This window comes from Chenopodium quinoa, unplaced genomic scaffold, assembly GCF_001683475.1.
Source record: "Chenopodium quinoa cultivar QQ74 unplaced genomic scaffold, ASM168347v1, whole genome shotgun sequence".
Classification (NCBI taxonomy): domain Eukaryota; kingdom Viridiplantae; phylum Streptophyta; class Magnoliopsida; order Caryophyllales; family Amaranthaceae; genus Chenopodium; species Chenopodium quinoa.
The window spans coordinates 233286-258377 of NW_018744466.1; positions in this window are offsets into that span (position 1 = coordinate 233286).

Here is a 25092-nt window from a genome sequence, read left to right on the forward strand (position 1 = left end):
GATAAATAAAACCATCTTCGTGTTGGATCAAAGTGAAGAATACTTATGGAGAACTGGTTAAGCCACAAAACACAAAAGACTAGCCCGAATTAAAGATAAAAGCCAAAACAAAGATCCAATTAACTAAACCCGATCATAATTAGGCTTAAGCCCGTACTTAAAACCCAATAATGACGGATTTAGAACGCCTAGGTTAAATTTTAATGCCGCCGCAAAAAAAGTGGCGCGCATCTCAAACAGTCGCGCTGGGCTACCGCGCGCAACTAATTCTTTTTCGCGCGACACTGAGCGCAACCTCAATAGTTGCGCTATGAAAGATTTAGAATTATACCAAAAATATATAATCAAATCTTACCATAAAGCCGCGCGCAAGACAATTAGTTGCGCTGCCCATAGCAGCACAACCTAACCACTTGCGCTGGGATGCCGCGCGCAACTTATCCTGTTGCGCGCGACACCTGCTTGTGAAAGACAAAAAAATAACTTAAAACTCTTGCGAAAGACTTGTGAACTGGTGCCACCTAGCCCTTCTTGTCCTAAACACTCACCGCTTTTGATATTTTGTTACTACGGTGGAGGTCTCCCAACAAGAAGGAGTCCATAAGTATTCTAAATGGAGATCTAGCAAAGAGAAGTGGTATATTCCCGAGAACTTAGTTAAATCACATTTATTTTCATGTTTAAAAGAACCCTAATTAATTAATTAGTGTTGTTTGATCACCTTTAAAATAATTAATTAATCAATTCCACATAGTATCTTGCGTTAAATAATGATTTGAATTGAATTTAATAATTGTTGGTTGATCACTTAGGCCAAGGCAAATATTAATTATTTTCTTGTCCTTTTCACGAATTTGATTAAATAAAGAATAACAAAATTACGATGTAATTCCTACGTGAATTTATATGTGTAAATAAAATCAACTAACATAGTTTTAGGTATCGCGTTGCATATATTGTTTGGTGATGAAATTGTAAAAAAGGAAGAGCTAGTAGAGGTCGCATTAGGGCTAGGATAACGATTCCCCTCTAAAGGGAACGTTATGTTAGTACCCTTGCTCCCGAACTCATTTCTGGTTTATAGACAAATTTGGGCATGGGTAAACTTATGATTTGTGCCAATTAATCCATGAACTCCACATGTATGAAAGGTATGAACGAGGTTTATGAGTTTTTCTAAAACTCATTGGCGACACCCTATTTGTTTCTTACATAAAAAAGTAATGATATAATCAATTCTAATTCAAGGTCCCCGAAACAGTCATGAATTCAAATCCTACTACACCTTAACAAGTGTAAAGTCCTAGGCTTTTAAAAGGCCATGTGTATTTAAGGAGAGGACCCCTTACGATGGGAACCCCCTCCTTACAGTTGTGACTCCACTGGGAACTTAGAGGTTACATGATTAGTTCGTAGTTATGATCCAAGGTTTCCAATTCTAGGTTGCCTATGGGTTGTAACGAGAATTAACTTGGATAATCTCTAGTTAGAGAGAGAGACTTTCACGCATAATATCTTTCTTTTGCACAAAAGTAAAAACCAAACAAGCAACATTGCATCATGAATAAGCATAGCACACTTAAACAATTGGGGATTGGCTCATTGACTGGGAGTCGCCAACACTAGGCTTCTATCTCGAAATCAACAACAATCATCCCACCCATATCGCCAACAAAATGTTGGAAGGGCGATGCCATGAATCAACACGTTGAGTGATTGATTTGTGCGTCGTTTCTTAAGAAATGGTACCTTTGGACACCCAAGCCTTTTTTGACATTAGAATGGCACTGTGTGAATCTTGACTTATGGCATGCTTATGTGATTATGTGACTATATGCAACGTGTTAGGATAGTTTTCTTTTTTTTGTTTTTAGTTTGGTCTAGGTTCCCAATAAAGAAGTTGTCTCTTCGTGATTTTGAGTCATATTCAAAGGATAGCAAAAAAAAAAAAAAAAAAAAAATTGAGATTTTGAGTCATACTCAGTGAGTTGCACGACCCCTCCCAGCGCAAGAGATTTCGTTGCACGAGATATCCGCGCTTAACTGAGTCACTTGCGCGCGCCCACTGAACGAGTCAATTTTGATTTCTCAAAAAACAAATTGACTCGTCTGAACAATATCTTCATTGAAGAATTGTTAAGGGTAATGTTATCTATTTGAATATATTTTGCGGCTTTTCTTTTTTTTTTCCTCCCTTTTTCAACAAGTGTATCGATTTACTTATCCTTTCGTACTCTTTTAGGGCCGGTTTCCAAGCTTGGGAAAGAAGACTCCCGGGCACTCGCATTCTACGTTTACCACCCAAAGATCAACCCCTTTCAAACCACTTTTCTTCGACAACTAATCCTAGTCCAACAACAATGCCAACCATCAAAGAAATTTAAAAAGAGATTCTTCGTTCGAGAGAGGATAAGGCTTAAGAGGCCGAGGAGAGAAAATTTAATAAAATGGGAAAGGATGAAAAAAAAATGTTAAAACCTTAGTCTTGCAAGAAAAGGTGGAACAATTATCAATTAAAGAAAAGTCGTTGAAGAAGCTAGTTCTTCGTTTTACAGTGGGGAACAAGTACTTTGACGCAGAAAAGTTTGCTCCTCCCACATGAATTGCTTTACCGGAAAAGTTCATAGCTACGGACTTTCCAATTTTTAAGGTGACCAATAATCCACAAAATCATTTAATGTGATTTACAGGCACTATGACATTAAAGGGAGTTGATCCTAAGCTTTATGCTTTGACTTTCCCTTTATCCCTAGACCCAACCGCGAGAGAGTAATACTATGGGCTAGATAAAAAATTCAAGGCAACATAGGAAGATGTAGTTTCAGCTTTCATTACCCAATATGATAGTAACGTAGAGTTTAAGTCAACTTTACGTGAACTTGTGATGCTTAAGCAAGGCAACAATGAAAATTTCCTTGCTTTCTATGGTAGATGGCGAGCAAAGGAGGCCCACCTTGCCCAAAGGCCGCCTGAACTCGAGTTAGTACAAAATTTTATTGACAACTGTCATGAAAAGTACAACAAACACTATGTTACCTTGGTTTAGACACTTTTCAAAAGGTCTATTCTGTGGCTACTAGGATTGAAGATGATCTTCCTAAAGAAAAAGCAAACAAACCTCACCATCTTCATCAACCTAAAAATAACTACAAGAAAGGGAATGATAATGCATCATCCTTTATTGACGTATTTGCGACCACCACGCAATACAATAACACAAACCGATATGATGACCTAGAAAAAGATGGACAAAATAAAGAAAATTTACTCCATTTTCTTTAAGCTATAAAGAATTGTAAGAAAAATTTAATGAAAACGGCTTACTTGCGCCAACAGGGCCGACACCACCCACTCTATCAGAAAGAAGATTTCCTCAATGGGATAGTAATGATTATTGTGCTTATCATAGAGGTGTTGGACATGATATTGAACATTGTTATGTCTTAAAACGCAAAATACAAGATTTAGTAGACGATGGGAGAATTCCCAGGCCTAAACCTAACAATAATGTATCCCCCTTAGGGGTGTTTCACATCGATGAGGAACATATGGGAAGTGATATGTTCAATCCTTTGGACTATATCACACCTAAAGGAGAACCTCTATCCACAATACTCATAGGGGAAACTAATGAAGTATGTGGACTATGGGACGACGACTTTCAAGACTTATATGTCTCTAAGTATGCCGCCGTCCCACCTCCATCTTGTTTACAAGATGAAACAAATGGAGCACTTGATTGGGATCATTTCTTGGGGAAGTTGCAAGATTTTTTGAATCTCTCCTTAGATGAACAATGGCATCAAGCACAACACATGGAACATCTTGAAATGAAGCCACATCCAAAGCCTCTAGAAGAAAGTTGGTTTGTGAGTCCCACAACTAACCCAAACGAGATAGATCATTTAACTCGTTCTAGGCGAGTCTACCAAGCACCACAACCAAATGGATCTTCGACCATACAAAATCAAACTCAAGGTTAGTTACAAAATCCAACACCACCTCCACTTGAGGTGGAAGATCCATTGGTCAAACAACTTTTCCAATCCAAGACGAATGTTAGAATTTGGGAACTCCTAGTACTTTTGAAGAACATAGGAATTCTCTCATGAACGCTCTAACGACTTTGTCTGTAAGCGCAGACACAACCCCTCAGGATCTCGTTAGAAATCCGACAAATCAATCATTTTCACTAATGATGATTTACCTTCAAAAGTCACTACCCAAAACAATGCATTATACTTAACCGTGGGGTGAAAGGGTACAATATCCCTCTAACTTCGGTAGACAATGGGTCAGCTGTAAACGTATGCCCATGGCGAACTGCAAAATACTTAGGCCTTAATGCAGAAAAAGATTTGCAATCAACAACACAAAGGAGGGCCTATGACAATTCGAGAAGATCAGTGTGTGGAACTGTTAAGCTACCAATTACCACATGCCTAATTCAAAAGATGGTTGAATTCCATGTTATGGAAATAAAACCTACATTCAACCTTTTACTTTGACGTCTGAGCTTGGTGCAATACCATCCTTACTTCTTTAAATGATTAGGTTTTACTATCAACGACTTCCTATGACTATACATGCATCGCCACTCAAATAAGAAGTAAATGATCAATCACTCTTAGAAATAAACCATGATATTGATCAAGAGGGCATGAGGGGATTCGCCGCAGAGCAAATCTGCACAATTGAAATGGAAGAAGACTTTGAAGGACCATTCAAGCTTGATCTATATTCCACTCGGATAGTGTAGGGAATATTTCAAGCGTTAACCCCTAGCTTGAACCCCACTGTGATCATACACTAAATTACGGTGGCGTCCAAAGGGAAAGAAGATACAGCAAAAGAGTCGCCAACAGGTTTCATAGGAACTTGTAAACCATTCACGAGGTGAAGGTTACACCCCTTAACGATCCAAGAGATCGTCAACTCCATAAAGTCTGGAACCAAATAGGGTTCGGGGATGAAGGCACAAATCCAACCTAAAAGAGATTGAACCTGCCCTAATAATAGGCCTCTACTTTATTCTGATCGTATTCATTTGCGCTTTCTGACTAACATGCAATCAATAGGTTTACCCTAAACCTGTTTTTCTCTGTTGGTTGAATTTAATGCACAAATAAACTATTATTAGCGATCACTTGAATTATAATCAAATTAACCCTAAACAAGATTATTAATTATTTTATTAAGCATGATTACAAGTAACAATTCCCTTTAAACATGCATAAAAGACGTGATCAAGCAATAAATAATAAAAATCAAGCAACATAATAATAATCATAATAATAAAAATAATCATAAAAATAATCATAATAATGTTAAAGCATAATAATAGCAAGATCCTAGGCATGATACTAAGAAGATTAATAACAAACCCTGGCATGTCTTTAAACAATTAAGATCAAAGCTTTAACCCTAACATGATACTAACAATCATAAATATTAGGAAGAACATCAAAGGCATCATACTTGTAATCATATTTGATATTAAAGATACCCTAGACATGATCAATGCTAAGTCTAGTGATTTGTTCTTGAGTTACACCATGATTAGTGAGTAGATTAGTTGTTAGGAAGAAGGGGAAGCACGCTTGATTGATAATTTGTGCTAGTTGATGATCTTTTATTGATTAAATTGTTGCAATTAAATTGGTTGACATAGTTTTGCATGTGATTAATTAGATTAGGAATGATCAACCTATTAGATTAATCTAGATTGCATTGACTTTCTTAATGACATGACCAATCAATTTGAGAATCGCTTTAATTGATTGAGTTTGATTGTAAATTTCCTTGATTAGCCATTCATAGTGACCCCTAGTTTGGCCTCCAGGAGATAGCTCTTGAACTCTCTTGATTGCTACTATTGTTTGTCCTCTACAATGCTTGAATCAATCGAAGAAATTGTCGATTAGCATGATTATTGAATTAGCATGTGGAACCAATATCCCTAGCATTTAGCTTTTTTAATTACTTGATTAGTCTAATTTTGCTATCATAACACCAATCATTTTCTCTCTTCAATCTCTAAAATAGCTTGATTTAGGCTAATGATACCACCAACTAACTCCTTTGGGTTCGACCCTATATTTACCTATACTTGTTTTAGGTTTGTTTATGATTTTTTATAAATAGTGTTTGATTTTGGGATAGGCTATAAACGATTAGTTTATTCCTCTATCAACTAACAATCATAAATATTAGGAAGAACATAAAAGGCATCATAATTTTAATCATACTTGATATTAAAGTTACCCTAGACATGATACTAGGAATTTATTGTTGTCACCCTAAACATCAAATTAAGAAAAACATTATAACATGATACTAGGAATCAAAATAACAATCTAAGCATGATTTCTATATCATAATATCAATTAAACCATAAAAGTACCTACTTGGATGCCTCGTACCTCTTTCTAATAACAAAATACACACATTAGTAACTTCAAGGAAAATAATAAACAAAAAAATTAAATTAAATAATTGAAAGAGAGATTTGGGACCAAACCCTCAGAAATTAAACCTTTCACGTCTAGGGCGAAGGCAACTTCGAATATGGCTAGGTGTTTCTAAGTCTTGCGAATACGGAATTTCGTATTTGAGAGAAGGATAGTTTAGAAAAGAGAGAGAGAGAATAATCAAGAAAATCTTTATGAGAGTTGGTGAGAATTGGGTGAAAATTGATGAATTCAAACGGAGTTTTTACGAGACTATTTATAAAGAAAATCAACCAAAAAGGGAAAATATCAAAACAGAGTTCTGACGCAAATAAAATGCTAGCGCCAGGCGCCAAGCGTAGCGCCAGGTGCTACAGTTGGCATTTGGCGCTGATTTAGAAATTCATGCGTTTTCTTAAAATCAGATAGAAATTGCCGTACAGGAGGATAGAATCGTATTTTCCTCAAAAAATGTTCTTTAATTCTAATTAAAACTCTAAAAAGTCAACAAAAGTCAATTTATCAATGCTAATTGAATTAGGATTGAAAAGAACCTTCTAGAAGAATCTAGAAGACTAAAACAATTTCCAATTGCATTAGGAATGATAAATCCATATTGGACCCTCCTCTAGATCATTGGGCCGCAAATAAGGCTTAAACCAGGCCCAGTTCAGGAAATTGGCCATAACTTCCTCAATATTCATCGGAATTAGGCTTATAATATATCGTTGGAAAGCTCTTGTCAAGCCCCATCCAACTACACTACAATTGGACCCATATCATGGACCAACCAGAATAGATTGGCTGTTTTCTTAAAATAAGTTTTCAAAATCAGAGAGAAGAAAAAAGAAATTATAACTATCCGCAACACTAGACTTTCCACACTTTCACTTCATTCGTTTATGATTTGACGCGAAAGGTACTTATCACTGGGTTTGGTTTTGGGGAGACACAAATGGGTGTCTACAGAAGCCCCCACTTTGACTGAGTTTGGAGAAACATAAGTTTTGAAAACGAAAGTCATATTATCGATTGGGACGGAGAATGATTCAGAATGTTCTGCTATCCTAAATAATTCTTGTAACGCCGATACCTGCAAACTAGCGTTAGCCAAACAGAAAAAAGAGTTAAGAAACGCGTATCTTGCACCGTCGAGCACACGTCTCTGAAAGTAACCAATTCGTTGCCGCTTTACTATTGTGATGACCTTCTGCCAAGAGAATGCCATCCCGCTTGAAAACCGCTACGCTTGTAATTGCCTCCAATATTGAAGATTGCTTCGCTTGAAACGACCTTCTTTCGCTTTGATAATACTCCACCTCCAAGGGAACACTATCGAAGATTGCTCCGCTTGAAACAATCCTATTCCGCTTTGTGACCATCTTCCACGTCTAAGGGAATATGATAGAAGACCACATCGCTTGAAATTATCCTTAGTTGCTTTTTGACAACTCTCCATAATCTAGGGAATGCCATCTTGCTATTTCGATGTTCACTCGTCTCTGAACAAAGAGCTTCTTTTTTTTGGATATGTTCACGCGCCTCTGAACAAAGAGCTTGATAATAGGATGCCCACGCGTCTCTGAGCAAAGAGCTTGAAAGGAATGTCCACTCGTCTTTGAACAAAAGAGCTTTGATGATATGCCCACGCGTCTCTAGAGCAAAAGAGCTTGATGGAAATTTTCACGCGTCTCTGAACAAAAGAGCTTGAATGATATGTCCACGCATCTCTGAACAAACGAGCTTTGAATGATATGTCCACGCGTCTCTGAACAAACGAGCATTGAATGATATGTCCATGCGTCTTTGGACAAAGGAGATTTGAATGAAATGTCCACGCGTCTCTGAACAAAAGAGCTTGAAAATAGGATGCCCACGCGTCTCTGAGAAAAAGAGCTTGAAAGAAATGTCCACGTGTCTCTAAACAAAAGAGATTTTGAATAATATTCCGAAGAAAAATTTCCGAAGACCAACACTGGCCGATCTCTAAAGCTTGCTTGAACTTTGCTTCTGTTATGCCAGTACGTCGGCGGTTTGCTGCTTGTGAACCATTATGTCTGTGATAAGCCAACGCTTAGGCGCTTTAAGCTAAGTGAGGCGATCTTTCGTCAGGTCGATCACCTATTGCGATTGTAATCAAACCAACTACTTAATCATATCAAATTGCTTATAGGGGCTAACTAGCGCACCAAGGAACCCGAAATTGCTGTATGAGGTCAAAATCACCTTTCTGAGAGGCTTCAAGGTCTGTCGCTGCTGAAATATCTCTGGCGCCAAGAATTGACTCTATCGCCAGACGCTGAGATCTAGCGCCAAGCGCTAAAACCTGCTGCCAGACGCTAGATGTTGTCATCTGGCGCTAGAGTAGGGTCTTTCCTATTCTGCTGCACCTGTATTTATTTTTTACTATAGAACTTTGATAATCTCTTTAATTATCTTAGGGTTGACCTAAGGTTTAACGTCGCTTGACATTGACTTGACACGACTCAAGGTATAAACTTGACTCGCTGTGATTGACTCGAGGTTAACTCGAAGTGAAATGACACATGTGACTCATTACCCGTGTGTGCATAGTGTTGATTCAATGTGACTCAAAAATACAAAAAAACAAAATTTTTCCGTCATTTTTGTGGAGGGTACCGACTTTCTCCCGAAAAAGAAAGACGCGAAAAATAAGAATCGAAGGTTTTGAAGGTGCATGTTGAATGAGCTTAGTCAAATGTTGTTTTTCACAGTACAAGGATTATAACATCTTAGACTATCCTAGTTGACTCAATAATGAAAGTATTTAGGTAACTTATGCATAGAGGCTAAGCACTTCATACTTCGATATGCAATGATGATTATGAGTGATGTTGGGAATTTTGACATTACAAGGAATGCTTCAGCGTTGTGTTAAGATCCCATGAACAAGGGTTCCTATGGGAAGGTATATTTTGTCATGTATCTGTGATATGTGTGAAAGTGATTCTAAAGTTAGGACGTAAGGGCTAAGTGTGTGAAAAAAGATATATTGAAAAGAGTCAAATAATGGTGACTCTTAGGCTAAGTAAGCTAATGATGTAGGGATCAAGCCCCCAAGTCTAGCTCTACATGAATAGGGATAAGCATAGGAGATCCCTTGATATGATCATGATGTAAGTGTGTGATTGTGAATGCATTTTTATTACGACCGCACCTCGATGTGAGGTTGTCTACGTATCCGTTAGGATTCAGGTCGAACGTAGCTATAGCCGAACCTCGCACAAGTGTGTGTATACCTCAAAAAGGTCTTTTGATGGGTTGTAACGTGGTTAGGCTAAAGGTTTGAAGAAGAAGGGGATAAAGGCTCAAGACCCTAGATAAGCCTCCAAGATGAACAACTTTGCTTTTGGATCTTTATATTTTTATGCGTGAGGCTTGCTTCTCTTTTTTTAGCTCTCTTTTTGTTATAATTATTTTATTTTTATAAGTTTGGGCAATCTCTATCATGCGGTCTATCACTCACTTGGCATTCATGTTTCTCAAGCACGGTACCGAGCACTCGATAAGAGACGCAATCTGAGATGTGTTCATATCAAAGACATGTTCATGTCAAAGACATTGGAACACTTGCCCTTTTTGTACACTTTTTATTTATTTTTTTCTTATTTTATTTATTTTTTGCTATTTTAATCTTTTGAAGTCACTCAAGCTTTATTTTTTTTTTTTTAAATTGCATAAGTTGCACACAATCCCATCCCAAAGTTAGGTAGATATGGGTTGAAAAAATGAAGGGTCTATCGTTAGACGAGGCTCAAAGTGGTTTATGAAAAAATGATTATAAATTAGAAGGGTGAAAGACAATATGATGTGGTTACAAGGGGTGCCTTAAATCATTAATATACCTTATGCTTAACTCGACGGTTTTTTTTTTTTATATTTTTTTTAATGCAATATAATAAAATGATCATATGTAAGAGTATAAATGCTCATTTTATTAAAAAGGGGAAAAGAAAGAATCTACAAAATTAATCTAAGGGAAAAGAAAGGTGCCTATAATAGAATTATTGGGGAAAGGGTAAATAAAGGAAAAGAAAAAAGATGTCATGAAATCTCGTCGTTGAAGCTCGCCTCTTGTCTTGTGTTGTTTTCTTTATAATCACTCTTTCTTCTTGTTAACTGGAGGCATGGGAAGCTTGTTTTTATCAATCAAATGTTGGATAGACATCTTTAGCTTCCAAAAGATCTTAGTGGCATGACCCCTACCTTGATGGTACTTGCAGCGCATATTTGGATTCCAACTAGGCAACCTCTTCTCAAGCCGGGGATCTTGAACAGGTCCAATAGGAGTAATGAGTCCCTTGGCATGGAGTCGATCGAAAGCGTCATCGTAGCTAATTCCAATAAGGGTAAAATCCCTTTTCAGTTGCTTTCTAAATCCTTGATTATCCATGGCTAGGATCTCACTAAGGTCGAAAGTACCAACACTATTGCTAGAGTAGGTGTTTTTGGAAGAAGAAGGATAGTCGTTCTTCTTCCCTTTACAGCCACTATTACTATCGTTACTAATCTTGGCCTTATTGTCGCGCGGAGGAACATGAAGGAGATTTGAATTAATGAAGTCTTGAATACGATCCTTGAGGGCGAGAAACTTTTCAGTAGTGTGACCGCGACCTTTATGGTATCGACAATAGGAATTTGGATCCCAATGGGGAAAGCGTTTTTCAGATGGAGGGTCTTGACTGGGACCAATGGAGTGAATATGACCTTGATCATGAAGACAGTCAAAAGCTTCATTGTAATTCATTCCTATTGGTGTGTGTTCTTCAATGGTCCGTTTTTCCCGTGGCTTAGGAGCATTGAGTTCTTCATTAAACCCTTGGCGAGAATTTTGTTCGATGACCATCACACGATTTGCTATTCCTTCCACCACATTCAAGAGCATGGCAACGACATCTTGCAGTTTTCGAACGTCCTCTTTTAGACTCGACGAGTCTTCCCTGGTATTATCTAAGAAAAGACTTTCATCCTCCTCAATCATGGCCACTTCATCGAGAGAGGTTATATAAGCTGTCTCGATCATAGGCTATCCTACAGGTGTGATAAGAAGTGATGGGTTGAAGGGTGTTTGATCTTCTTCAACGGCTACAATTTCGGAAGTTTCATTGTTATCGATCAGATCTTGAGTAGCTTCTTTGAGTTTCCAAAACACTCCTCAGTGTCGTGACCCTTTCCTTGGTGATATTTGCAGTGATTATTAGAGTTTCACTTAGGTGGCCTGGCTTCTGGAACTGGATCTTTGATAAGCCCTATGGACATGACTAGTCCTTTATGGTGCAGCTTCTCGAAAGCTACTTCATAACTTTTACCAAGTGGAGTGAACACTCTTTTTGACCTTTGGATTCGTGATTTAGAGGCGTTCGTGGCATTTACCTCATTAATGGGAGAGGAAGAAGAAGGATGGTCGTTCTTCTTTCCTCTCGCACTATTATCTTTCATAAGGTTATCTTCAATGTCAATGCCTATATTATAGACATCCTTGAAAGTATTCAAGTTGTGTTAGTACTTTAAGTGTCTTGAATACTTCCCTTGGAGATTCTTGATAAACATCCTCACAGATTCTTTTTCGGTAGGAGCCTTGACCATGTTAGCAGAAGTTTCCCTCCATTTATTGAAGAAAGATGTGAACACTTTGTTTTTTCTTTTTGTTTTAACATCTCAAGTTGTCTATGGTCCGTCTCATCTTGGATGTTTCACTTATATCTATCTATAAAAGCGTTTGTTATCGACTCCCAAGAAGAGGTTTTCTCTTTGTCAAGGGAAAAGAGCCATTGCTGGCAAACGGTCTCAAGAGATAGAGAAAATATAGAGGGGGACACTTTCTCATCAATACCCTTAATACTCATTATGGTTTCAAAAGCTCTTAGATGAAAGTAAGGGTTATCTGTTGCCTTGAATTTAGGGATGTCAGTGGCGTTGAACTTATGTGGAAGAATTTCCTTGTCCAGCGAGACCCCTTGTGAACTAATGCCCTGAAATTTACAGTCACTAGATAGCTTGCTCAAGCTTTCTTGTATGAGGTTCATTTGTTGTTGCTTCGCAGGGTCATCAATTTTGAGGGTTAAAGCCTTTAACACCTTAGTCACGTCATTCAATTGAATCCTAAGTTCATTGACCTCTTCTTGTCTTGCCATTATCTTTTTAGCGTTCCTCTTTTGATGAATTGGTTTATCAAAAAGTGAAACTTGAATAAAGAGGTTGTCCTTGATTAATCGCCCTTCTCTCCTCGACCAAGTACTGTGGAAAAGGAATTTGGGGATATTTATCGTTAATTAATTTGACTCAAACTTTATTCAACATGTAATGGATGGAGGAAGTGAAGAAAGATTGGAATAGAATGTGAAGAAAAATGATGGAGGTGGAGGGATATGAAGAATTAGGAATAGGATGAACCCCCAACTTAAATGACGGAAAAAACCGACTCATGCATGAACCTAAGACAAGGTCATGGTGACATATACTCAAAGTGTGTGCTAAGACTAGTGAGTGTAGGTGATATGTTAAGACTCGTGTCATGACCATGTGGCTAGAATATGTGACTAGACTCAATTAATGACTTAACAAAGTGTTATTGACAGCGAAGTTTAACTGACTTTATTAGCAAACTGGTTAATTAGACACTAGGTGATGATTCAATCAATAATCCGAACTGTTGGCAAAACAACAGGACTAGTGTCACACTGTGTAGTGTAGCGCCAGACGACAGAACTGTCGCCAGGTGCCACACTCTACAGAAACAGCTCATATTTTGGCGCCAATTCTAGAACTTCAATATGAGACTTTTTTCGGTGGTATTAATCAACAGGGGTATGCCTAAAGTCGTACTAGGTCAATTCCGATTAAAATATTAGACTTTATTTACTCAAATTAATTAATTAATTAGGAAAAGTTCTTTCAGTCATTAATTTATTAAATTTTGACACAAGTCAAAGAAACGGTTAAGAAATCATATATATGCACAACAAATAATGCACAATTAGTCAAGTAGGCACAACATGATACAATGAGTTTGCAACCTAACCATGGCTCTAGTTCTCTAAAGTTCGGGATATGGTTTAGTAAATAGAGGGTCCATGGTTAATTGTCCAGATGCACCGCGCGGAAGCCTTACCGTGGAGGGTTGGCGCGAGTGGATGGGACACCGCAAGTTTAGAAGAACTCGCTTCCATGGTTTGGTGAATTCAATATTCTCGGATGTACCCTTTGTTTCTTAGAGCGTGCAATCAGGTAGATGGAGCATGAATTCCCAGAGGGTTATGTCCATATGTAGAACACATATGGGTTTCAGAAAAGTGAGGAAAACTCAATCAGGAAGTAGGATCGAGCAAACAATGCGAAAAACTGGTCGAAATTAGAATGCATATTTATGGCTCGATATTGGAAGAATTTGGCGCCAGCAAATAGAGGTTGGCGCTAGGATTTAGCTATAGCGCCTGACGACAGAGCTGTCGTCTGGCGCTACAGTTAAATGTCTAGCGCCAGCTTCAGTTCGCTGACGCTAATTCCTACATGCCTCAGCAGCTTTCTGTGCTCGATAAAATTTCCCGGTTTCGTGTAGTGTTATTTCGGTCCTAGTTGTGAAAGATATTTCTCAAATTTCCTACGTGTAAAATCTTATGTTTTTAACTCATTACGGATGGTCTTTCCAATGAGATCTTTTTTTATGCATATGACAATAATATTAATCAAAATTACGAACATGAAATACTTAGAACTTTTCGAGTCTCATCCACTCATTCTAAATCATTGCCGAAACAAATTCAGAAATTAAAATAGAAATCCTCCCCAGTGGAGTCGCCAAAAAACTGTAGGGAATATTTCAAGCGTTAATCCCTAGCTTGAACCCCACTGCAATCATACACTAAAGTACGGTGGCGTCCAAAGGGAAAGATTATAGAGCAAAAGAGTCGCAAAGAAGGTTTTTAGGAACTTGTAAACCGTTCACGAGGTGAAGGTTACACCCCTTAACGATCCAAGAGATCGTCAACTCCATAAGGTCTTGAACCAAATAGGGTTCGGGGATGAAGGTACAAATCTAACCTAAAAGAGATTGAACCTGCCCTAATAACATGCAATCAATAGGTTTACCCTAAACCTGTTTATATATGTTGGTTGAATTTAATGCACGAATAAACTATTATTGGCGATCACTTGAATTATAATCAAATTAACCCTAGACAAGATTTTTAATTATCTTATTAAGCGTGATTACAAGTACCATTTCCCTTTAAACATGCATAAAAGGCGTGATCAAGCAATAAATAATAAAAATCAAGCAACATAATAATAATCATAATAATAAAAATAATCATACTAATGTTAAAGCATAATAATAGCAAGATCCTAGGCATGATACTAACAAGATTAATAACAAACCCTAGCATGTCACTAAACAATAAAGATCAAAGCTTTAACCCTTACATGATACTAATGATGAGTGTCATTTATGGCACTTATAGAATAGTCTTTTAGGATGATTTCATCTTCCTTCTTTTATGCTTTCTTATCCTATTTTTGGTCATTTTTCCCTTTAATCCCTTTCTTTATTTCTTTCCTTGTGTTTTTCGTGTTTTCCTTTTATTCCTTTTCGTTGTTTGTTTTTGTAGGTTCCTAGGACTTGTCTTTGCAAGAGAATCAAGATGGGCTATATTGACTAAGCAAGGAGGAAATAATCGGCTTGGAGAGGGCTTAGAGAGGGCATGGAGAGGGCATCAAGCCCTACCAGTCTGCCGCGGGTGCGGGCTCATATACACAAAAGTGGCTCATATACACCAGGAACTCTCCGTGGTCTGGCCGCGGGCTTGCCGTAGGCGCGGGTAGATTGGAGAGCCCGCTCGTACCAGAGAGACCGCGACCCTCTAATCATCCTTTGGGAGCAGGGGATTCACCGCACTTATGCCGCGGGCGCGGGTGCGGGCTAGAAGACCCGCAGGCGCGGGTGTTGCCCTGGAAGCCCACGAAATTTTTAATGGGTTCCGTACCCATTTTTCCACGGGCGCGGGGTTTATTGAAGAGGGCGCGGGAATCCCATTTTTCTTCTTTGCCTATAAATACACTTGTAATTCCTTTTTTGAAGACAACTTTTAGATAATTTTCTTAAGCTTAATGTTAGAGAAAGAAGTTCTTGGTATTGGATTTGTATTTCAACATTGGATCATTTGTGCTTGGATTTCTTCATTTTCAATCATTAATGTTAGTAAGATTTTCTCCTTCTAGTTAATCTCTTGCTTGATTGATTTAGTTTCATCTTTGTTTGTTTGTATTGCTTGGATTTGGATTGGATACTGTAGTGATATTTCTTTCTCTTGATTTTGATTTAGAATGATGATCAATGCTAAGTCTAGTTATTTGTTCTTGAGTTTCACCATTATTAGTGAGTAGATTAGTTGTTAGGGAGAAGGGGAAGCATGCTTGATTGATAATTTGTGCTAGTTGATGATCTTTTATTGATTAAATTGGTGCAATTAAATTGGTTGACATAGTTTTGCATGTGATTAATTAGATTAGGAATGATCAACCTATAAGATTAATCTAGATTGCATTGCATTGCTTAATGACATGACCAATCAATTTGAGAATTGCTTTAATTGATTGAGGTTAATTGTAAATTTCCTTGATTAGCCAGTCACAGTGACCCCTAGTTTGGACTCTAGGAGATAGCTCTCTTGCTACTATTGTTTGTCCTTTGCAATGCTTGAATCAATCGAAGAAATTGTCGATTAGCATGATTATTGAATTAGCATGTGGAACCAATATCCCTAGCATTTAGCTTTTTGAATTACTTGATTAGTCTAATTTTGCTATCATAACACCAATAATTTTCTCTCTTCAATCTCCGAAATAGCTTGATTTAGGCTAAAGATAACACCAACTAACTCCTTTGGGTTCGACCCTATACTTACCTCTACTTGTTTTAGGTTTGTTTAGGATTTTATAAATAGTGTTTTATTTTAGGATAGGCTATTAACGACTAGTTTATTCCTCTATCAAAATGGCGCCGTTGCCGGGGAGTGAAATTGGTGCTTAGCTTTAGTTGTTGAGTCTATTTCATTTTAATTGAAAAAAAATACAAAAAGATTTTGTGTCTTAAGGCTACATTTGTAGCCGTGCTACTAACATTTTCATTGAGTTTTGCATGCTTATAGCTCGTAATTGATCCATTGTGCCATTTGACCCGAAAATCAAAAGGACTCTTTCGAGGACAAGAGTTGCTAGTCGATCCTTTGAATTAATTTCTTCAAGCGAAGAAGGATTTGAAGAGGAACTAAGCATGGGAGATCAACCAAGAGTTGCTTTGAAAGAATTGGGAATTCCCGGTGCGTACAAGTTTGAGATTGGAATTGCTCCACCTACAACACCGGCGAATGACTTCGAAATTAGGCCGACTATGATCGCTTTGATTGAAAGGAGACAATATAACGGAGCTAAGAATGAGAGTCCGTTGAACCATCTCAAGGAGTTCGAAAAGTATTGCAACACTATCAAAGTGAACGGAGTTTCTCAAGATTTCATCCGGCTAAAGTTGTTTCCAATTTCTCTCATAGGCCGAGCCTTGGAGTGGTTGGATAAGGAGGTAAAGCCAAATTCCCTTCGAACATGGGACGAAGTCACCAAGGAATTATTGTCCCGATTCTACCCACAAAAGAAAACCACGGAATTCCTACCTATCAAGTCATTCAAATTTTCTATGGTGGCCTAAGTCCTCAAGGCAAATCATGCCTTGATGGGGGTGCCGGAGGTCCCATAATGAATTGGACAGAAGAGGAAGTGGTGGACATTATAGTGGACGTGGTTAAGTACTATAGAGATTGGCAAGATGGTGAGAGGGATTCAACTACCAAGAGTGGTTCTTCGGTGTACTCTATAGACCATCTAAATGCGATCAACAATTTATCCTCACAAATGACAGACTTGGGGAATGAAATGACCGCAATCAAGGCCAAGTTGGAAAGTTCCTTTTCTTCTCAAGCTTCAAATTCTCCATCCCAATTTAAGGGGAGAGGTACCTTTTCTAACTCTCAACCCCCTCCCTCTTCAAATAATATGCCTAGTGGTTGCTTGTTTTGTAATGCATGTGGATCTTATGATCATGACTCTTGTAATAGCCCTCATGCTTCTCCGGAATGTGGTGATGATTTTGATAATAGTGAGAATGAGCATGTGAATTATGTGTCAACTAATAATGTGCAAAGGTTTGATAATCAAAGAGGTCCATGGAATAGGAATTACCAAAATCAAGGTAATTTTTACAACTATAACCAAGGTGGTGGTTATAGGAACCAAGGGAACCAAAGTTCTCGTGGCAACTATAACAATCAAGGTTATAGTAGTCAAAATCAATACCAAAATTATGGTAATCAAAACCAAAGTTATGGAAATCATAATCAAGGTAGTGGAAACCATAATCAAGGTTATGGTCCAAATCAAAATAGGGGTAATTGGAACAATCAAGGTATGGGCAATTTCCAAAATAATTCTCAAAGGGATCCCCAACCCGGATTTTTTCCAAAGACTCAAAGTGAAAATTCCTATTCACAATCTTCTTCTAGGACCAATTTGGAGGAAATATTTGAAAATCAAACCAAGTTGTTGAACACATATATGGTCGTTAGTGACAAAAAGTTCAATAAAATGATGACCCACAACAAAATGCTTGAAAACCAAATTTCTCAACTTGCTAGTGCTTTGAAATACCAAGCAAGCCCTTCTTCTTTACCCTCCCAAGGCCTAGATCCCAAGAAACCCGCGAATGCTATTGTTACAAGGAGTGGTAAGGTTCGTGAGGAGAAAATGCCTAGGAGGAGTGATAACAAGGAGGTCCTCAAGGAAGTTTTGGTTGAGAATGATGGAAGTAGAGCATCTTTAGATGAGGTTGTGGTTGAGACACCAAGAGAGGTGAGAGTAGAGAAAGAGATTGTGAAACCCAAGCTCCCTTATACCCAAAAATTCATTAGACACAAATTGGGTGAGCAATTTGGGAGGTTTATTAATATGCTCAAACAACTTCACCTTTCTCTACCTTTCACCGATGTGATCAACCAAATGCCTATTTATGCCGAATTCCTCAAAGATATTTTTAGCGGAAAGAAGACTTGTGATGTTGTGGAGACAATCAATTTGACTGAAAATTGTAGTGCGATCATCATGAACAAAATGCCACCCAAGTTGAAAGACCCCGGAAACTTTTCTATCCCTTGTGCTATTAACAAGATGCAATTTGATAATGCCTTATGTGACTTAGGAGCTAGTGTAAGCTTAATTCCATATTCGGTTTATCAAAGACTTGATCTAGGGGAACTCTTACCTTCTAACATTACCTTACAACTAGCCGATAGGTCAATCAATTTTCCAAAAGGTAAAGTGGAAGATGTTCCATTGAGGGTTGGGAAGTTTGTTTTCCCGGTGGATTTTGTTGTTTTAGAAATGGATGAAGATGCTACCATTCCAACTATTCTAGGTAGACCCTTTCTTGCTACCTCGGGTGCTATGATAGATGTAAAGTGTGCAAAGATTTCCCTTAAGGTAGGAAATGAGGTCATAGAATTCGATTTGAATGAAAGCATGAAATATCCAAGTTCTTCTCTTAAAAATTGCATGATGATTGACTCTCTTGATCATGTTGTGTCTTCCATGCATGAGCACTTGCTCACCTCTAACGATGCTCTTGAGAATGTTTTGTTGAACAAAGACAAGCTAGGTGTACCATGCAAGGAGGTAGCTGATGAGTGACATTTATGTCACTCTTCGGGGTAGCATTTAGGTCTTTTTCCTCTTATTTTTCTTAGTTTTTTTTCCACCTCATTTATCCTCTTATGGCTTCTTTATGTATTGATGAAAAGTAATGCTTATTTGCGCTTATTTTGATAATCTTTATGCATTATTTTATCATCCCCATGCTCTCGTGAACTTTGGTATCTTCTGCAGGTTCCATGACGGTCCTATGCACGGTGGGAGGCCCCTTGGCCAAGTATGGAAGCCATGGACAAAGGCAAGAGGAGCAAAAGGGAAGGAGAGGAAGCAAGAAAAGGAAGTGCAAGAGGAGGTGTGGCCGAACCTCTGAAAGGTCCGGTCGAACCTAGGTGTGGTCAAACTTTTGAAAAGTTTGATCGAACCTCCTGGGTGCAGTGAAGGCAGTGTCAAACCAGTTTTCAGCAATTTTGCAGGAGAGGTCGAACCTCAAAAGTTCGACCAAACAAGGATCAGGGAGGTTCGACCGAACCTACACAGAGTTCGACCGAACCTACCCTGAGTCCGACCGAACCTACCCAGAGTTCGGTCGGACCTTTTCCCGATCTCTTCCAATTTTGTACGGAATATTTAAGGTCCTTTTGAGATCGTTTTTCGGGGGGAGAGAAGAAAAAAACATCGAAAAATAGTTTTCAGCAAAAAAGATTCTCTCTCTTAGTTAGCAACTTCATTAAATTAGTTGATTTAGTTTTAGAAACTCTCAAATCTAATCATTGTAGAAGCAAATTTCAAGATTTATCTCAAGAATTTCAGCAATTATCCAACATTTTTGAAGCTTCAATAGTAACTTCTTTCATTTGTCCTTCATTATTTTCTGATTTTATTTTTTGTTTTGTAAGCCACTTGATTTTCTCTCAATCTTGATATATTGTTGTTGCATGTTAGCTTTGTCCATAGATAATCACTTGTTTTTCCAAATCTTAGAATCTCTTATAATCTAAACTTGGAATTTTCATGTACTCACAATGAATTGTGAGTAGTCCTCTTGGCTAGGGGTTGGGTGAAACTCAACCTATTGGTGATTATGTGAGTTTGGGAGTGATTTTGATGATGGATTGCGACTAAACTTGATTATATGGGATTGCTTGTTAGTTCTTCATGATAGGAGTAATTAACCTAGATTATTGAACTTGATGGCATGAAATGTTTGGTTCGACATGGAAATGTGAGTTGAATGTTTCATTACCTATTGCAATATGATTATGTATCTTTTGTTGCTAAGTTAATGAGGGATCTAAGCTTAGTAATCTGAGTTGTTTTCATATCGTTTGATGTTGATCTTACATGTGGTCTTTGCTATTCCATTACCCTCATTCTTCCCTATTTGCCTAATTGCTATTGGTTGAGTGAATCCCATTCCCCTAGTGTTTTAATCCCTTGAATTCAACCTTTAGTTGTAGTTTGTTTGTTAATCACCACTTATACCTTGATTTCGATTTAGCTTGAGCATTAAGATTATTTAGAATTTTATTCTCGTTCTCCGTGGACCGAACCTTTGCTTGCCATTGTACTTGTTTGAGTGAGGTGTTTGTTATAAATGTGTTTGAATGAGCCTAAATTGTGCGACCGATTTAGCGCTCGTCAAAATGGCGCCGTTGCCGGGGAGCGGTGTTTTTTATTGCTATTTAATTGCTTGAGTCTAATTCACCTTTAAAAAAAACACACAAAAAGAGTTGTTTTCCTTTTTGGCTACGCTTGTAGCCTTGCTACTAATTGTGTTTGTTGAGTGCGTATGCGTAGGACTCAACATCGTGAGTTGGTGCCTTACGATCCCGAGATTGAGCAAACCCTTAGAAGAAGAAGGAGATCTCGTTCGCGGTCCTCCACTTCCCCAAGAAGAGAATCCAACCCGGAACCACAAAGAAATCCAATGGGTGACAACCCACCACCACCACCTCCAAGACCTTTGAAGGAGATAGGAACTCCGGGAGCTTATAGAGCTTCAAGTGGGATTGCTCCCCCAAACACCCCGGCCAATGACTTCGAGATTAGGCCCGCAACGATAAATTTGATTGAGAGGAGACAATTTAGTGGAGCAAAACACGAGAGCCCTCTTGCACATTTGAACGAGTTTGAGAAATATTGCAACACGATCAAGGTGAATGGGGTCACTCAAGAGTTTGTGAGACTAAAACTATTTCCTTTCTCCTTAATAGGAAGGGCTCTCGAATGGCTTGAGAAGGAGGTGAGACCCAATTCTTTGAGGACTTGGGATGAGGTCACCACGGCTTTCTTAGGGAGATTCTACTCTCAAAAGAAGACGGTCGAGGCAAGAGCTCTAATTCAAGGCTTTCGGCAAAGGGGTAGTGAGACTATCTATGAAGCTTGGGAGAGGTACAAGGAGTACCAAAGAGAGTGCCCTCACCATGGAATCCCAACATACCAAGTTTTACAAATCTTCTATGGAGGCTTGAGTTCTCAAGGCAAAACAAGCTTGGATGCGGGAGCCGGTGGGCCAATCATGAATAAAACCGAAGATCAAGTGATTGAGATCATTGAAGATGTGGTAAGGCACCACATGGATTGGCAAGAAAATGAAAGAGAATCCACAAGCAAGAGTGGGGGGGCGGCTTTTTCGGTAGATCACCTCAATGCTATAAACAACTTGACATCCCAAATTACAAATCTTGGAAAGGAGATGACATCGATCAAAGCTAAGCTTGAGTCCTCCACTTCGCGCCAAGACTTTTCCTCCCAATCTAAGGGGAGAGGTATGAGTTCTAACCCTTCTACTTCTACATCTAATAACATGCCCAGTGGATGCTTATTTTGTGATAATTGTGGGTCTTATGACCATGATACATCTTCTTGTAATTTTGATTCCCAATCCCAACCCCTTAATGATGATGGTAATGAGTATGAAAATTAACATGTCAATGCCTTGTCTTATGATAATAGACCTAGGAATGACAACCAACGATACTTACCACCCAATCAAAGAGGGCAAGGGAATAATTTCAATCAAAGAGGAAATGATTATGATTACCACAACCACAACCAATGGGGTGGTAGAAACCAAAGGGACCAAAATCCCCAAGGTAATTACAACCAACAAAGTGGTTATGGTAACCATAATCATAACAATCAAGGAAACTATGGAAATCAAGGCCAATACCACCAAGGGGGGAGTTCTAATAACCGGAACAATTGGAATAATAATGGTAATAGAGGCTTTAACAACCAAAATGCTAATTCCAATGTGAGAGGTCCTAGAGCACAACAAGACAATTGTTACACTCAACCACCTCCACAAAAGTCTAGCCTAGAAGAGATGATGGAAAGCCAAGCCAAATTGTTCAACACTTTCATGGCCACTAGTGATAAGAAGTTTAATGAAATAATGACCCATAACAAAATGCTTGAAACACAAATTTCTCAATTGGCCAATGCTTTAAAAGAGGGAGCTAGCACTTCTAAACTTCCACCCCAAGGACTTGACCCCAAGAAACCGGTGAATGCTATATCAACTAGGAGTGGGAAAGTGTTGGAAAAGAGTGTCCCTAAGGAAAACAATGAGAAAGTGAACATGAGTGAGCCTCCCCTTGAGAGTGATTTTGAGCATGAAGAAGAGAAAGCCTCTGAGAAGAAAAAAACAGTAGAATAGTTTTCAGCAAAAAAGATACTCTCTCTTAGTTAGCAACTTCATTAAATTAGTTGATTTAGTTTTAGAAACTCTCAAATCTAATCATTGTAAAAGCAAATTTCAAGATTTATCTCAAGAATTTCAGCAATTATCCAACATTTTTGAAGCTTCAATAGTAACTTCTTTCATTTGTCCTTCATTATTTTCTGATTTTATTTTTTGTTTTGTAAGCCACTTGATTTTCTCTCAATCTTGATATATTGTTGTTGCATGTTAGCTTTGTCCATAAATAATCACTTGTTTTTCCAAATCTTAGAATCGCTTATAATCCAAACTTGGAATTTGCATGTACTCACAATGAATTGTGAGTAGTCCTCTTGGCTAGGGGTTGGGTGAAACTCAACCTATTGGTGATTATGTGAGTTTGGGAGTGATTTTGATGATGGATTGCGACTAAACTTGATTATATGGGATTGCTTGTTAGTTCTTCATGATAGGAGTAATTAACCTAGATTATTGAACTTGATGGCATGAAATGTTTGGTTCGACATGGAAATGTGAGTTGAATGTTTCATTCCCTATTGCAATATGATTATGTATCTTTTGTTGCTAAGTTAATGAGGGATCTAAGCTTAGTAATCTGAGTTGTTTTCATATCGTTTGATGTTTATCTTACATGTGGTCTTTGCTATTCCATTACCCTCATTCCTCTCTATTTGCCTAATTGCTATTGGTTGAGTGAATCCCATTCCCCTAGTGTTTTAATCCCTTGAATTCAACCTTTAGTTCTAGTTTGTTAGTTAATCACCACTTATACCTTGATTTTGATTTAGCTTGAGCATTAAGATTATTTAGCATTTGATTCCCGTTCTCCGTGGACCGAACCTTTTCTTGCCATTGTACTTGTTTGAGTGAGGTGTTTGTTATAAATGTGTTTGAATGAGCCTGAATTGTGCGACCGATTTAGCGCTCGTCAGTAGCATTGTATGAGGAATTGCTTAATGGAAGGGTGGAGGAAGTGGATGAACAATTGTGCTTAAAGATCTCAAGCCATGAAGCTTTGCAAGAGGCTTCAACAAAAGAAGGTAAAGGTGTGCCTATGGTAGAGTTCAAACCTCTACCATCACACCTTAGATATGAATTCTTAGGCCCGAATTCCACTTACCCCGTAATTGTTAGTGCATCCTTGAGCGAGAGCCAAGCTCAAGCGTTATGTTGTGTCTTGAGAAAGCACCAAGGTGCTTTGGGCTATACTATCGATGATCTTAAAGGTATAAGCCCCGCTTTGTGTACGCACCACATAATGATTGAGGAAGGCACCCTTCGTTCTATTGAACGACAAAGAAAGATACACCCTCAAATGGGAGAGGTGGTGAAAAAAGAGATCACTAAGCTCTTGGATGCGGGAATCATATTCCCCATCTCAAGCTCTAGGTGGGTTTCTCCCGTTCATGTCGTTCCTAAGAAAGGGGGTATGACCGTAGTCAAGAATGAGAGTGGTGAGCTCATTCCAACTAGGACGATCACCGGTTAGAGGATGGGTATAGGCTATAGACGTCTAAATACATCCACCAAAAAGGATCACTTTCCCCTTCCATTCATTGATCAAATGTTAGAATGACTAACAAGACACAAGTTCTATTGCTTCCTTGATGGCTATTTGGGATTTTTCCAAATTCCAATCCACCCCGAAGATCAAGAGAAGACAACATTTACATGCCCCTATGGGACTTTTGCCTATAGGAGAATGCCCTTTGGGCTTTGTAATGCCCCGACAACTTTCTAAAGATGCATGATGAGCATTTTTGAAGACATGTTGGAGGAAGAAATGGAGGTGTTTATGGATGATTTCTCCGTAGGTGGGGTTTCATTTGAAGAGTGCCTAGTTAATCTTGAGAAATGTTTAGCTCGGTGTGTAAAGGTTAATTTTGTCTTGAATTGGGATAAATGCCATTTCATGGTGGAGGAAGGGATATTGCTTGGGGATAAGATCTCTCATAAAGGAATAGAGGTGGATAAGACCCAAATTGAGGTTATTGAGAAGCTCCCACCTCCGGTGAATGTCAAGGGGGTGAGATCATTTTTAGGTCATGCGGGTTTTTATAGAAGATTCATCAAGGATTTCTCACTCATTGCCAAGCCCCTTAATGATCTTCTTCAAAAAGATGTTGAGTTCGTTTTTGATGATAAATGCTTGGAAGCATTTAATAGATTGAAGAAGGCCCTAATCTCTACCCCCATTGTTCAAGCCCCAAGATGGGATCTACCCTTTGAATCGATGTGTGATGCTAG